Raw genomic sequence first — 12,279 nt, 5'->3', positions numbered from 1 at the left:
CACCATTAGACTCTACCTCCCCCTACCATTCCAATATGCTGAAAAAAATTGTGGAAACCTTTGATTTTGAGTTTTAACTCAAACGATTGGAGATGGCCAATTGGGATATTTTTCTAAATACAGGAATATTCTCATCTTGTGAAGAGATGATATAATTGTACTTTTGCTGATTAAATATTAATATTAACTATGGTTTTATAGTTCCAATCCCTGTAGATTCACTTCCAGAAGTTCCATTTATTCTACAAGGGAACACATGACAAAGCAACACATTCTGCAGGTGTCAGCTCAAGCAACACGGTGGTGCTGATTAAATGCATGGAGTCCCAAAGGTTCTTTTTTGGGTCTTGGATTCATTGAGTCACTCTCTGCCTCTCACTTGTTCCCGTCTCATTTAAAATTAAACGGAGAACCACTGGCAGTTTCCAGGCTTGATTTTCATCCCACGCCTAATGGCTTACAGGTGACAAATTTTTTCCCCCCGGGGACAACAACAGATTTTCCCATGCCAATCCAGGGGTAATGCCAATAAGAACATTATACTGAAAGGACAGGGAAAGGGCCATTTCAAAATAAATCAATAGAACTCTTTTCACTTTTCCTTGTTCTATAAAAGCTCCCCCCACCCCTGCTTTTTTATGTTTGATATATAGAAATGATTCTATTTATAACTATCTCTTTTGCTCTGGGTACTCTGTACTTAAGCCTCAGATCTTTTGATGTTATTTAACTGTTATAAACTGACCCATATTCTGGAGAGACTTATCTGTGAAACATATTGGGCTGCTTTTACAGTCAACACACTCATTTTGTTCCTCCTTCTTCTCCAGAACTTACACTCAGCAAAAAGAGAAGACATTACCAGTTATTCTCAATGAGTTTCATGACATACAATGTTGCCCGAGTGGGTAATAAAATTATATTGTCAGTGTCTTCCTGTTTTCTGAAACACCACAGAGTGGTGGAGTGTGTGGGATTCAGTGAAAATATTGTGATACACATGCTTTCATTGCAGTTGTCACTAAGGAAAACCACCTCATGTTTAACATGAGATCATTGTCTCCCCACCACCTCTGTGTTTCAGAAGTCAGGGTTTTTAATGTGTTGAAATCCTTTAGGAGAAATAGTAAAGAACTGTTGAGAAGATTAAAGCTTCAAAGTGATTTCAAACATTTCAGAATAAAAAAATTGTTATTGAAAGTAGGCTGCCATTAATAGCTTAGTAATATTAATGGCACATTAATAAAGTAAACCCATGAAATGGTCTAATAGGTGGCTTTTCATAATAAAGAATTTAATATTTATAAGTATCTGAGATGTGATTTAAGAAAAAAATCACTAGTCAACAGTGTTTCCTGAGTATCAGTAATTGTATTTAATTGTATTAAATCAGGATATATCCCTCGTCTAACTTACCATCTTTTATAAACTTGCATTCATGTCAATAAGTACTGGCATACATATATTAATAACTGATTTCTTTCCAAAAGAAGAGAGAACTAGGAATAAAGTTGTGTATTATTTGAGGAGAAGAATAGACATGTTGGCCTATACTGCTGTAACTGCTGTTTGCATATAAATTATTAAACAGGTATAATCAAGAAAGATATTTGCAAATAGTAATCATGAAAATAAAAATATTATGAAAGTACTCATGGGATTATTGTCTGACTAACATATGTATATATCTAGATTGATACATGTGCAAGAGAAAGAGAAAGAGGGAAGAAAAACTGTACATAATGATAGGATAAAATATGAGGTGGACAAATTTGTTCTTAGTGAATCATTGCCTCATTTTACTATGGACTCCTTTTTCCAATCTAGAATCAATTTGCACCTATGTGCTGAGCTCCTACGCCCTCTCTCCAGTGAGGTAGTGTACCTAAGCCCACAATTCTTAGGAAAAATCTTTCTCTTGACCTTTCCGTAACATACTTGTCTTGATTCCATTTCCCTAGAACCATGCAACTAATAAACTAATTCATGCCAAAATGAAAATGAGTGACGGATTCCACCAGGAACTTATATTTGAATATCATCATTAGCTCTCAAAAGATCACAGATATAACCCTATAAAGTGAGTGGGGATTTAATGTACCAGAATAGCCTCTTGCGTGAATATTTTGGTGTGGTAGACGCATGTTTCATCCCTTTTCTATCCCATCTTGTAGATTAATTTGTACTCTTCTTAAATATTAGAACTATCCTTCATAGGTGTGTACACACACACATGCTAATGCAGAAAGGAGAAAAAAAAACCCTGTCTTTGGTCAATATAAATTAATAAGATAACCATAATTAACAGTCTTGTTTCAATCTAGACTTTCCTGTAGTTTGGGGAAGATCTGAAGTAGATTTATTTTTTTCAAGGGAATATTATTTAAACTTGCCTGTAATGCTAACCCATGATGTGTGTGTGTGTGTGGTAAATTCTAATCAGATCTAAGAAATTTATATTGTATAAGTTAAGCACAGAATCGAAGAGTGAACCTGTCACTGGGGGTTTTGATCTGATGAAGGAGAATTTGTCAATGACTCTACAAGAAAAATCCCCAAACTTTCTGAGATTAAGATCTTGACCTCCTTGTGAGAATGCTTGGAAGGGCTAATTTAAATCAGGTTTCAAACAAAGTGGAAGTTTCTTGGAAACACAGCAGAACAAAATGCATTAAAAAAGGTTCTGCTTAACTGGTAAGAGGGAACCTTAGGGTTTCGATTCCGTTATAAAATATAACACAACGATTGATAGTAATGTCTATGAAAACATGACTCTTGGAAGTCTGTTAACTTGGAGAGTGATCTGAGGCTAAGGACATGGGCTGACAAAGCTACCATAGCTTTAACTCACATTTGTTTTTCTGAAATCCCTAAAACGTGGTGGGGTGGGATGGGTAAGAGTTGGTGCTATTAGATATTTCTCCTCTTTTTACTTGTATTGACTTCTGATTTGTTTAGATCATTTTACTTGAACAAAGTTTCCTGGCATTAGCAACCCAATGGGAGAACTCAAATGATTGTCTCTCAAAGCTTTCTGTGCTGAGAAGCACTGTGCTGCCGTTTCCCTAGTTCTGCAAACTCTGAACTCAATTCTGAAACAGTCCGTACAAACCTTACTTAATTTATTTTATTTACTTTTTATTTTTGGCTGCACTGTGCAGCATGTGGGATCTTAGTTCCCCCACTAGGGATTGAACCCATGCCCCCTTGCATTGGAAGCGCAGAGTCTTAACCACTGGACTGCCAGGGAAGTCCCCAGACCTTACTTAATTTAAGTGAAGATACATGTGGTGGTGGTGTTATTCATGAGGATTATGTTAAACTCCAAGATGCATGGATACATATAATCGAAAAATAAACCTTTATTCGGAGCTTACTCACTGGCCTCCAAAAGATTCAACTATTACTATAAGCGGCCCATTGTTTCTGATGTGTATCTTAGATTTTATTTCCTGGCAGCTCTTGCAAGAACTACTAAGAATTAGTTTCACCACATAGTAAGTAAATACTTTAATGCCCTGCATTATTTTTTACACTAAGCTTTGCAAGCACTGAAGCCACAACAGATAATTGTCAAAATGATGAAGCAGTAAGATCACACAAAGCCAGCAGTTATAATGTAGATGTTGTTCTAGGGAACAGCTAATAAGACTTAGAGCTTACTTTGTTAGCTGGTTAGGAAAAGCAGTAATTTATGAAACTGTATCAAAAGCACCAAAAAAAAAAAATGTAGGAAGAATAATTTTGGACTCCAAGTACCCTATAAGATTCGTTCATCTATGCTTCCTTTATCTGATTTATTTTGCTTAAATCAGGTATTGGTGTAAATATTGCTTTAAAAGGGCCTGTGAAAGACACTAGATTATCAGGTATCTTTGAATTAAGCCTATGGCTTTTGTGAGAATCCTATTAATTTTTAAATTAACACAGGGTAAGGGCACAGTTTGTACATTCTGTTCTGAAATGATAGTTTCACCATGCAAATGCAAATTTCAATCTATTGCTTTCAGAGCTTGAGTTTCATCAGCTTTTTATCCTGAGGGTGGGGTAAGGGAGTGAGATCTGCCTGCTCACTTGGTTTTAACCACAGAATGTCTGGACTGCTCCATGTTTTCTTTAACAAGGACCTCAGTGAGTGAAAGCTGTGTTCTGTCTGTGGTGATGTATCTGAGTGCAAACAGGACCCTTATAGCCATTATGTACCTATTAGCCCTGATTACCTTTTGGTGGCTCCTCACCAGTTGGTTTCACTCACTTTGACAGATCTAGTACTTTGTTTAACCTTTAAACCAGTAGGGCAATAACACAGCTGACAGAAGGGGCAAAATAATTAAAGAAAACTTAGCCAGGACATTTAAAAATTCTCTAACAAGGCGGATATTTCTGTTCAGTTTGAAAACTTGTCAAGGGCTACATACAATTCCCCAAAATTGCTGTAGCAAAAATGTTTTATAATTTTTCCTAGCTTCAAATTAATTTCAGCAATGGAGCTTAATCAAATTACTGTCTTCCTTTAAAAAGTCTATAATATACACTTGCAAGAAGCAAGTTTTAATATTTCAATACTTCAATGAGTAGCAGAAGAAAAGTAATATTCAAGAGAACTTCATTTCTGGAAAAATCAGGAAGGAAATATACTTTAAAATATTGTCTAGAAATCTGCCAACAGTCTGTTTTACATTTTCTGAAATGGCTGACACATATTTTTGGAAAATAATATAAGTGATTAAGAATATCTAGTTCTATAACATTAACAACTCTAGGCATTGAAATGTGGTCAACAGTGATTGGAAGAAAAAAATACATCCTGAACTTTGTTGGCTTATATTTCAGAGTACTTTTTGTGAGCAACTTCAGATAATAACTTGCTAGCGAAGGAGGCAATACAGTGTCCTCTTCTTCTCCACATTTTCCAGCACTAACCCCATCTCCCAAGGCCTGACCCCATCACCATACTTGTTTCACTTTGGAGCCATTTTAGTCACTTCTGTGAAAGGGCACATCTGAACTCTCTGGGTATTCCTCCTATTAATCAACATGCACAAATCAGAGAACTAGAAAGAGTGCTTCACTGCTGCATGAAGATATTTAATTAAAGTCGGAACAACTTCTAAATGAGAAAGTGCAAATAGTCTCTCCAGATCATTAATAATTTGGCAGTTTATAAAACATTAAAATATAATGTGTTCATTATTTTCCTTAAATCTATTGAGAGCATTACATAATTCCTCTAGCTTAGATACATTCTTTTTGGCTAAGATAATATCAACTAATAAAGGTGTCTTACCCTTGTCAGATATGATATTGACATGAAGAAACATCACAATTGTCTTCTAATTATGTCTGACAACAAGTCTAATTTAGCATTCTTTCACATAGTATTTATCATAAGTCTTAGTGTTCCTTGTTATCCATTCTTATGCTAAGTGATTACTATCATGATCTCGACTTCATGGTTGCATAAATATTTCTTATGAACAAGTCCGGCATTTCCAATAGCTGAAAAGCCCCAAATCACGTGAAAACAACAATATTCTCAGTCATGCAGCTACATGCCATATTATCATTTAATTTTAAACAGGATTTCAACAAAACAAGTGTAGAATATTATTTTAAACATTATTATTGCTGATATCCTCAGTAGTATATATTTTATATTATAAAGTATATCAAAGATCCCTTCTTTTAATGGATTTCAGTGAAGGAAGAAACCCTCCACAAATTAAAGTGGGAAAAAAAGAAAATGAACATAATAAATGTAACCAACACATAAAAAAACTTTTTTAACATCTTTATTGGGGTATAATTGCTTTACAGTGTGTGTTAGTTGCTGCTGTATAACAAAGTGAATCAACTATATGTATACATATATCTCCATATCCCTTCCCTCTTGTGTCGCCCTCCCACCCTCCCTATCCCACCTCTCTAGGTGGTCACAAAGCACCGAGCTGATCTCCCTGTGTTATGCGGCTGCTTCCCACTAGCTATCTATTTTACATTTGGTAGTGTATATATGTCCATGCCTCTCTCTTTGTCCCATCTTACACTTCTCCCGCCCCGTGTCCTCAAGTCCATTCTCTACATCTGCATCTTTATTCCTGTCCTGCCACTAGGTTCTTCAGAACCATTTTTTGTTTTTTAGATTCCATATATATGTGTTAGCACACAGTATTTGTTTTTCTCTTTCTCTTACTTCAATCTGTATGACAGACTCTAGGGGCATCCACCTCACTACAAATAACTCAATTTCGTTTCTCTTTATGGCTGAGTAATATTCCATTGTATATATGTGCCACATCTTCTTCATCCATTCACCTGTCAATGGGCGCTTAGGTTGCTTCCATGTCCCGGCTATTGTACATAGTGCTGCAATGAACATTGTGGTACGTGACTCTTTTTGAATTATGGTTTTCTCAGGGTATATGCCCAATAGTGGGATTGCTGGGTCATATGGTAGTTCTATTTTTAGTTTTTTAAAAAACCTCCATACTGCTTTCCATAGTGGCTGTATCAATTTACATTCCCACCAAGAGTGCAAGAGGGTTCCCTTTTCTCCACACTCTCTCTAGCATTTATTGTTTGTAGATTTTTTGATGATGGCCAATCTGACCCATATGAGGTGATACCTCATTGTAGTTTCTTTTTTTTTAACATCTTTATTGGAGTATACTTGCTTTACCATGGTGTGTTAGTTTCTGCTTTATAACAAAGTGAATCAGTTATACATATACATATGTCCCCATATCTCTTCCCTCTTGTGTCTCCCTCCCTTCCACCCTCCCTATCCCACCCCTCTTGGTGGTCACAAAGCACCGAGCTGATCTCCCTGTGCTATGCGGCTGCTTCCCACTAGCTATCTATTTTACATTTGGTAGTGTATATATGTCCACGCCACTCTCTCACTTCGTCCCAGCTTACTGTTCCCCAACTCCGTGTCCTCAAGTCAATTCTCTAGTAGGTCTGCGTCTTGATTCCGTCTTGCCCCTAGGTTCTTCATGACCATTTTTCTTTTTCTTTAGATTCCATATATATGTGTATTTGTTTTTCTCTTTCTGACTTACTTCACTCTGTATGACAGACTCTAGGGGCATCCACCTCAGTACAAATAACTCAGTTTCGTTTCTCTTTATGGCTGAGTAATATTCCATTGTATATATGTGCCACATCTTCTTTATCCATTCATCTGTCGATGGACACTTAGGTTGCTTCCATGTCCTGGCTATTGTAAATAGAGCTGCAGTGAACATTTTGGTACATGACTCTGTTTGAATTATGGTTTTCTCAGGGTATATGCCCAGTAATGGGATTGCTGGGTTGTATGGTAGTTCTATTTTTAGTTTTTTAAGGAACCTCCATACTGCTTTCCATAGTGGCTGTATCAATTTACATTCCCACCAAGAGTGCAAGAGGGTTCCCTTTTCTCCACACCCTCTCCAGCATTTATTGTTTGTAGATTTTTTGATGATGGCCTTTCTGACTGGTGTGAGGTGATACCTCATTGTAGTTTTGATTAGCATTTCTCTAATGGTTAGTGATGTTGAGCATCCTTTCATGTGTTTGTTGGCAATCTGTATATCTTCTTTGGAGAAATGTCTCTTTAGGTCTTCTGCCCATTATTGGATTGGGTTGTTTGTTTTTTTGATATTGACCTGCATGAGCTGTTTGTATATTTTGGAGATTAATCCTTTGTCAGTTGCTTTTTTTGCCAGTATTGTCTCCCATTCTGAGGGTAGTCTTTTCGTCTTGTTTTTGGTTTCCTTTGCTGTGCAAAAGCTTTTAAGTTTCATTAGGTCCCATTTGTTTATTTTTGTTTTTATTTCCATTTCTCTAGGAGGTTGGTCAAAAAAATCTTGGTGTGATTTATGTCATAGAGTGTTCTGCCTGTGTTTTCCTCTAAGAGTTTTATAGTGTCTGGCCTTACGTTTAGGTCTTTAATCCAGTTTGAGTTTATTTTTGTGTATGGTGTTAGGAAATGTTCTAATTTCATTCTTTTACATGTAGCTGTCCAGTTTTCCCAGCACCACTTATTCAAGAGGCTGTCTTTTCTCCACTGTGTATTCTTGCCTCCTTTATCAAAGATAAGGTGACCGTGTGAGCGTGAGTTTATCTCTGGGCTTTCTATCTGTTCCATTGATCTATATTTCTGTTTCTGTGCCAGTACCAGACTGTCTTGATTACTGTAGCTTTGTAGTATAGTCTGAAGTCAGGGATCTTGATTCCTCCAGCTCCTTTTTTCTTTCTCAAGATTGCTTTGGCTATTCAGGGTCTTTTGTGTTTCCATACAAATTGTGAAATTTTTTGTTCCAGTTCTGTGAAAAATGCCAGTGGTAGTTTGATAGGGATTGCATTGAATCTGTAGTTATTTTCACAATGTTGATCTCTCCAATCCAAGAGCATGGTATATCTCTCCATCAGTTTGTATCATCTTTAATTTCTTTCATCAGTGTCTTATAGTTTTAAGCATACAGGTTTTCTGTCTCCTTAGGTACGTTTATTCTTAGGTACCTTATTCTTTTTGTTGCAGTGGTAAATGGGAGTGTTTCCTTAATTTCTCTATCACATTTTTTGTTGTTAGTGTATAGGAAATGCAAGAGATTTCTATGCATTAATTTTGTATCCTGCTACTTTACCAAATTCATTGATTAGTTCTAGTAGTTATAGCATCTTTAGGATTCTCTATGTATAGTATCATGTCATCCGCAGTGACAGCTTTACTTCTTCTTTTCCGATTTGGATTCCTGTTATTTCTTTTTTTTCTCTGCGGTGGCAAAGAGTTCCAAAACTATGTTGAATAATAGTGGTGAGAGTGGGCCACCTTGTCTTGTTCCTGATCTTAGTGGGAAAGGTTTCAGTTTTTCACCATTGAAAACAGTGTTGGCTGTGGGTTTGTCATATATGGCCTTTAATGTGTTAAGGCAAATTCCCTCTATGCCTACTTTCTGGAGGGTATTTGTCATAAATTGGTGTTGAATTTTGTCAAAAGCTTTTTCTGCATCTATTGAGATTTTCATATGGTTTTTATTCTTCAGTTTGTTAATATGGTTTATCACATTGGTTGATTTCCGTATATTGAAGAATCCTTGATTTCCTGGGATAAACCCCACTTAATCATGGTGTATGATCCTTTAATGTGCTGTTGGATTCTGTTTGCTAGTATTCTGTTGAGGATTTTTGCATCTATGTTCATCAGTGATATTGGCCTGTAGTTTTCTTTTTTTTGTGGCATCTATGTCTGGTTTTGGTATCAGGGTGATGGTGGCCTTATAGAATGAGTTTGAGAGCATTCCTCCCTCTACTATATTTTGGAAGAGTTTGAGAAGGATAATTGTTAGCTCTTCTCTAAATGTTTGATAGAATTCAACTGTGAAGCCATTAGGTCCTGGGCTTTTGTTTACTGGAAGATTTTAAATCACAGTTTCAATTTCAATGCTTGTGATTGGTCTGTTTATATTTTCTCATTCTTCCTGGTTCAGTCTTGGAAGGTTGTGCTTTTCTCAGAATTTGTCCATTTCTTCCAGGTTGTCCATTTTATTAGCATATAGTTGCTTGCAGTAATCTCTCATGATTCTTTGTATTTCTGCAGTGTCCGTTGTTACTTCTCCTTTTTCATTTCTAATTCTATTGATTTGAGTCTTCTCCATTTTTTTCTTGATGCATCTGGCCAGTGGTTTATCAGTTTTAACTTCTTAAAGAACCAGTTTTTAGTTTTATTCATCTTTGCTATTGTTCCCTTCATTTCTTTTTCATTTATTTCTGATCTGATCTGTATGATTACTTTCCTTCTGCTAACTTTAGGGTTTTTTTTTCTTTTTTCTCTAATTGCTTTAGGTGTAAGTTTAGGTTGGTTATTTGAGATGGTTCTTGTTTCTTGAGGTAGGATTGTATTGCTATAAACTTCCCGCTTAGAACTACTTTTCCTGCATCCCATAGGTTTTGGGTCATCGTGTTTTCATTGTCATTTGTTTCTAGTTATTTTTTTATTTCCTCTTTGATTTCTCCAGTGATCTCTTGGTTATTTAGTAGTGTATTATTTAGCCTCCACATGTTTGTATTTTTTACAGATTTTTCCTGTAATTGATATCTAGTCTCATAGCATTGTGGTTGGAAAAGATACTTCATACGATTTCAATTTTCTTAAATTTACCAAGGCTTGATTTGTGACCCAAGATATGATCTATCCTGGAGAATATTCCATGAGCACTTGAGAAGAAAGTGTATTCTGTTGTTTTTGGATAGAATGTCCTATAAATATCAATGAAGTCCATCTTGTTTAATGTATCATTTAAAGCTTGTGTTTCCTTATTTATTTTCATTTTGGATGATCTGTCCATTGGTGAAAGTGGGGTGTTAATGTCCCCTACTCTTCTTGGGTTATTCTTAACATTTGCCTTATGTATTGAGGTGCTCCTATATTGGGTGCATAAATATTTACAATTGTTATATATTTTTCTTGGATTGATCCCTTGATCATTATATAGTGTCCTTCTTTGTCTCTTCCTTCTTTGTCTCTTGCAATAGTTTATTTTAAAGTCTATTTTGTGTGATAGGAGAATTGCTACTCCAGCTTTCTTTTGATATCCATTTGCATGGAATATCTTTTTCCATCCCCTCACTTTCAGTCTGTATGTGTCTCTAGGTCTGAAGTGGGTCTCTTGTAGACAGCATATATATGGGTCTTGTTTTTGGATCCATTCAGCCAGTCTCTGTCTTTTGGTGGGAGCATTTAATCCATTTACATTCAGGTAGTTATCGATATGTATGCTCCTATTACCATTTTCTTAATGGTTTTGGGTGTGTTATTGTAGGTCTTTTCCTTCTCCTGTGTTTCCTGCCTAGAGAAGTTCCTTTAGCATTTGTTGTAAAGCTGGTTTCTGTTAGCTTTTGCTTGTCTGTAAAGGTTTTAATTTCTCCATCGAATCTGAATGAGATCCTTGCTGGGTAGAGTAATCTTCGTAGGTTTTTCCTTTTCATCACTTTAAATATGTCCTGCCACTCCCTTCTGGCTTGCAGAGTTTCTGCTGAAAGATCAGCTGTTAACCTTATGGGAATTCCCTTGTATGTTTTTTGTTGCTTTTCTCTTGTTGCTTTTAATAGTTTTTCTTTGTATTTAAGTTTTGATAGTTTGATTAATATGTGTCTTGGCATGTTTCTCCTTGGATTTCTCCTGTATGGGAGTCTCTGTGCTTCCTGGTCTTGATTGACTATTTCCCTTCCCATATTAGTGAAGTTTTCAACTATAATCTCTTCAAATATTTTCTCAGTCCCTTTCTTTTTCTCTTCTTCTTCTGGGACCCTTATAAATAGAATGTTGGTGTGTTTAATGTTGTCCCAGAGGTCTCTAAGACTGTCCTCAATTCTTTTCATTCTTTTCTCTTTATTTTGCTCTGCAGTAGTTACTTCTACTACTTTATCTTCCACGTCACTTATCCGTTCTTCTGCCTCAAGTATTCTGCTATTGATTCCTTCTAGAGAGTTTTTAATTTCATTTATTGTGTTGTTCATCATTGTGTGTTGGCTCTTTTTAGGTGTTCTAGGTCCTTCTTAAATGTTTCTTGTATTTTCTCCATTCTATTTCCAAGATTTTGGACCATCTTTACTATCATTACTCTGAATTCTTTTTTAGGTAGGCTGCTTATTTCCTCTTCCTTTGTTTGGTCTGATGGGTTTTTGCTTTGCTTCTTCATCTGCTGTGTTTTTCTCTGTCTTCTCACTTTGCTTAACTTACTGTGTTTGCGGTCTCCTTTTCACAGGCTGCAAGTTCGTAGTTCCCGTTGCTTTTGGTGTCTGCCCCCAGTGGGTAAGTTTCGTTCAGTGGGTTGTGTATGCTTTCTGGTGGAGGGGACTGGTGCCTGTGTTCTGGTGGATGAGGCTGGATCTTGTCTTTGTGGTGGGCAGGACCGTGTCTGATGGTGTGTTTTGGGGTGTCTGTGTACTTACTATGAGTTTAGGCAGCCTCTCTGCTAATGGGTGTGTTTTTGTTCCTTTCTTGCTAGTTGTTTGGCAAAGGGTGTCCAGCACTGTAGCTTGCAGGTTGTTGAGTGGAGCTGGGTTTTGGTGTTGAGATAGAGATCTCTGTGAGAGCTCTCACCAATTGACAGCACTTCTGGCCAGGAGGTCTCTGGTGGTCCAATGTCCTGAACTTGGTTTTCCTACCTCAGAGGCTCAGGCCTGATGCCCGGCTGGAGCACCAAGACCCTGTCAGCCGCACAGCTCAGAAGAGAACGGAGAAAAAAAAAGAAGGAAAGAAAAAAATAATAAAATAATGTTATTAAAATAAAA

Source organism: Globicephala melas, chromosome 3, assembly GCF_963455315.2.
Source record: "Globicephala melas chromosome 3, mGloMel1.2, whole genome shotgun sequence".
Taxonomy (NCBI): Eukaryota; Metazoa; Chordata; class Mammalia; order Artiodactyla; family Delphinidae; genus Globicephala; species Globicephala melas.
The sequence above is the reverse complement of the archived record's forward strand: the minus strand, read 5'-3'. Positions refer to the sequence as shown.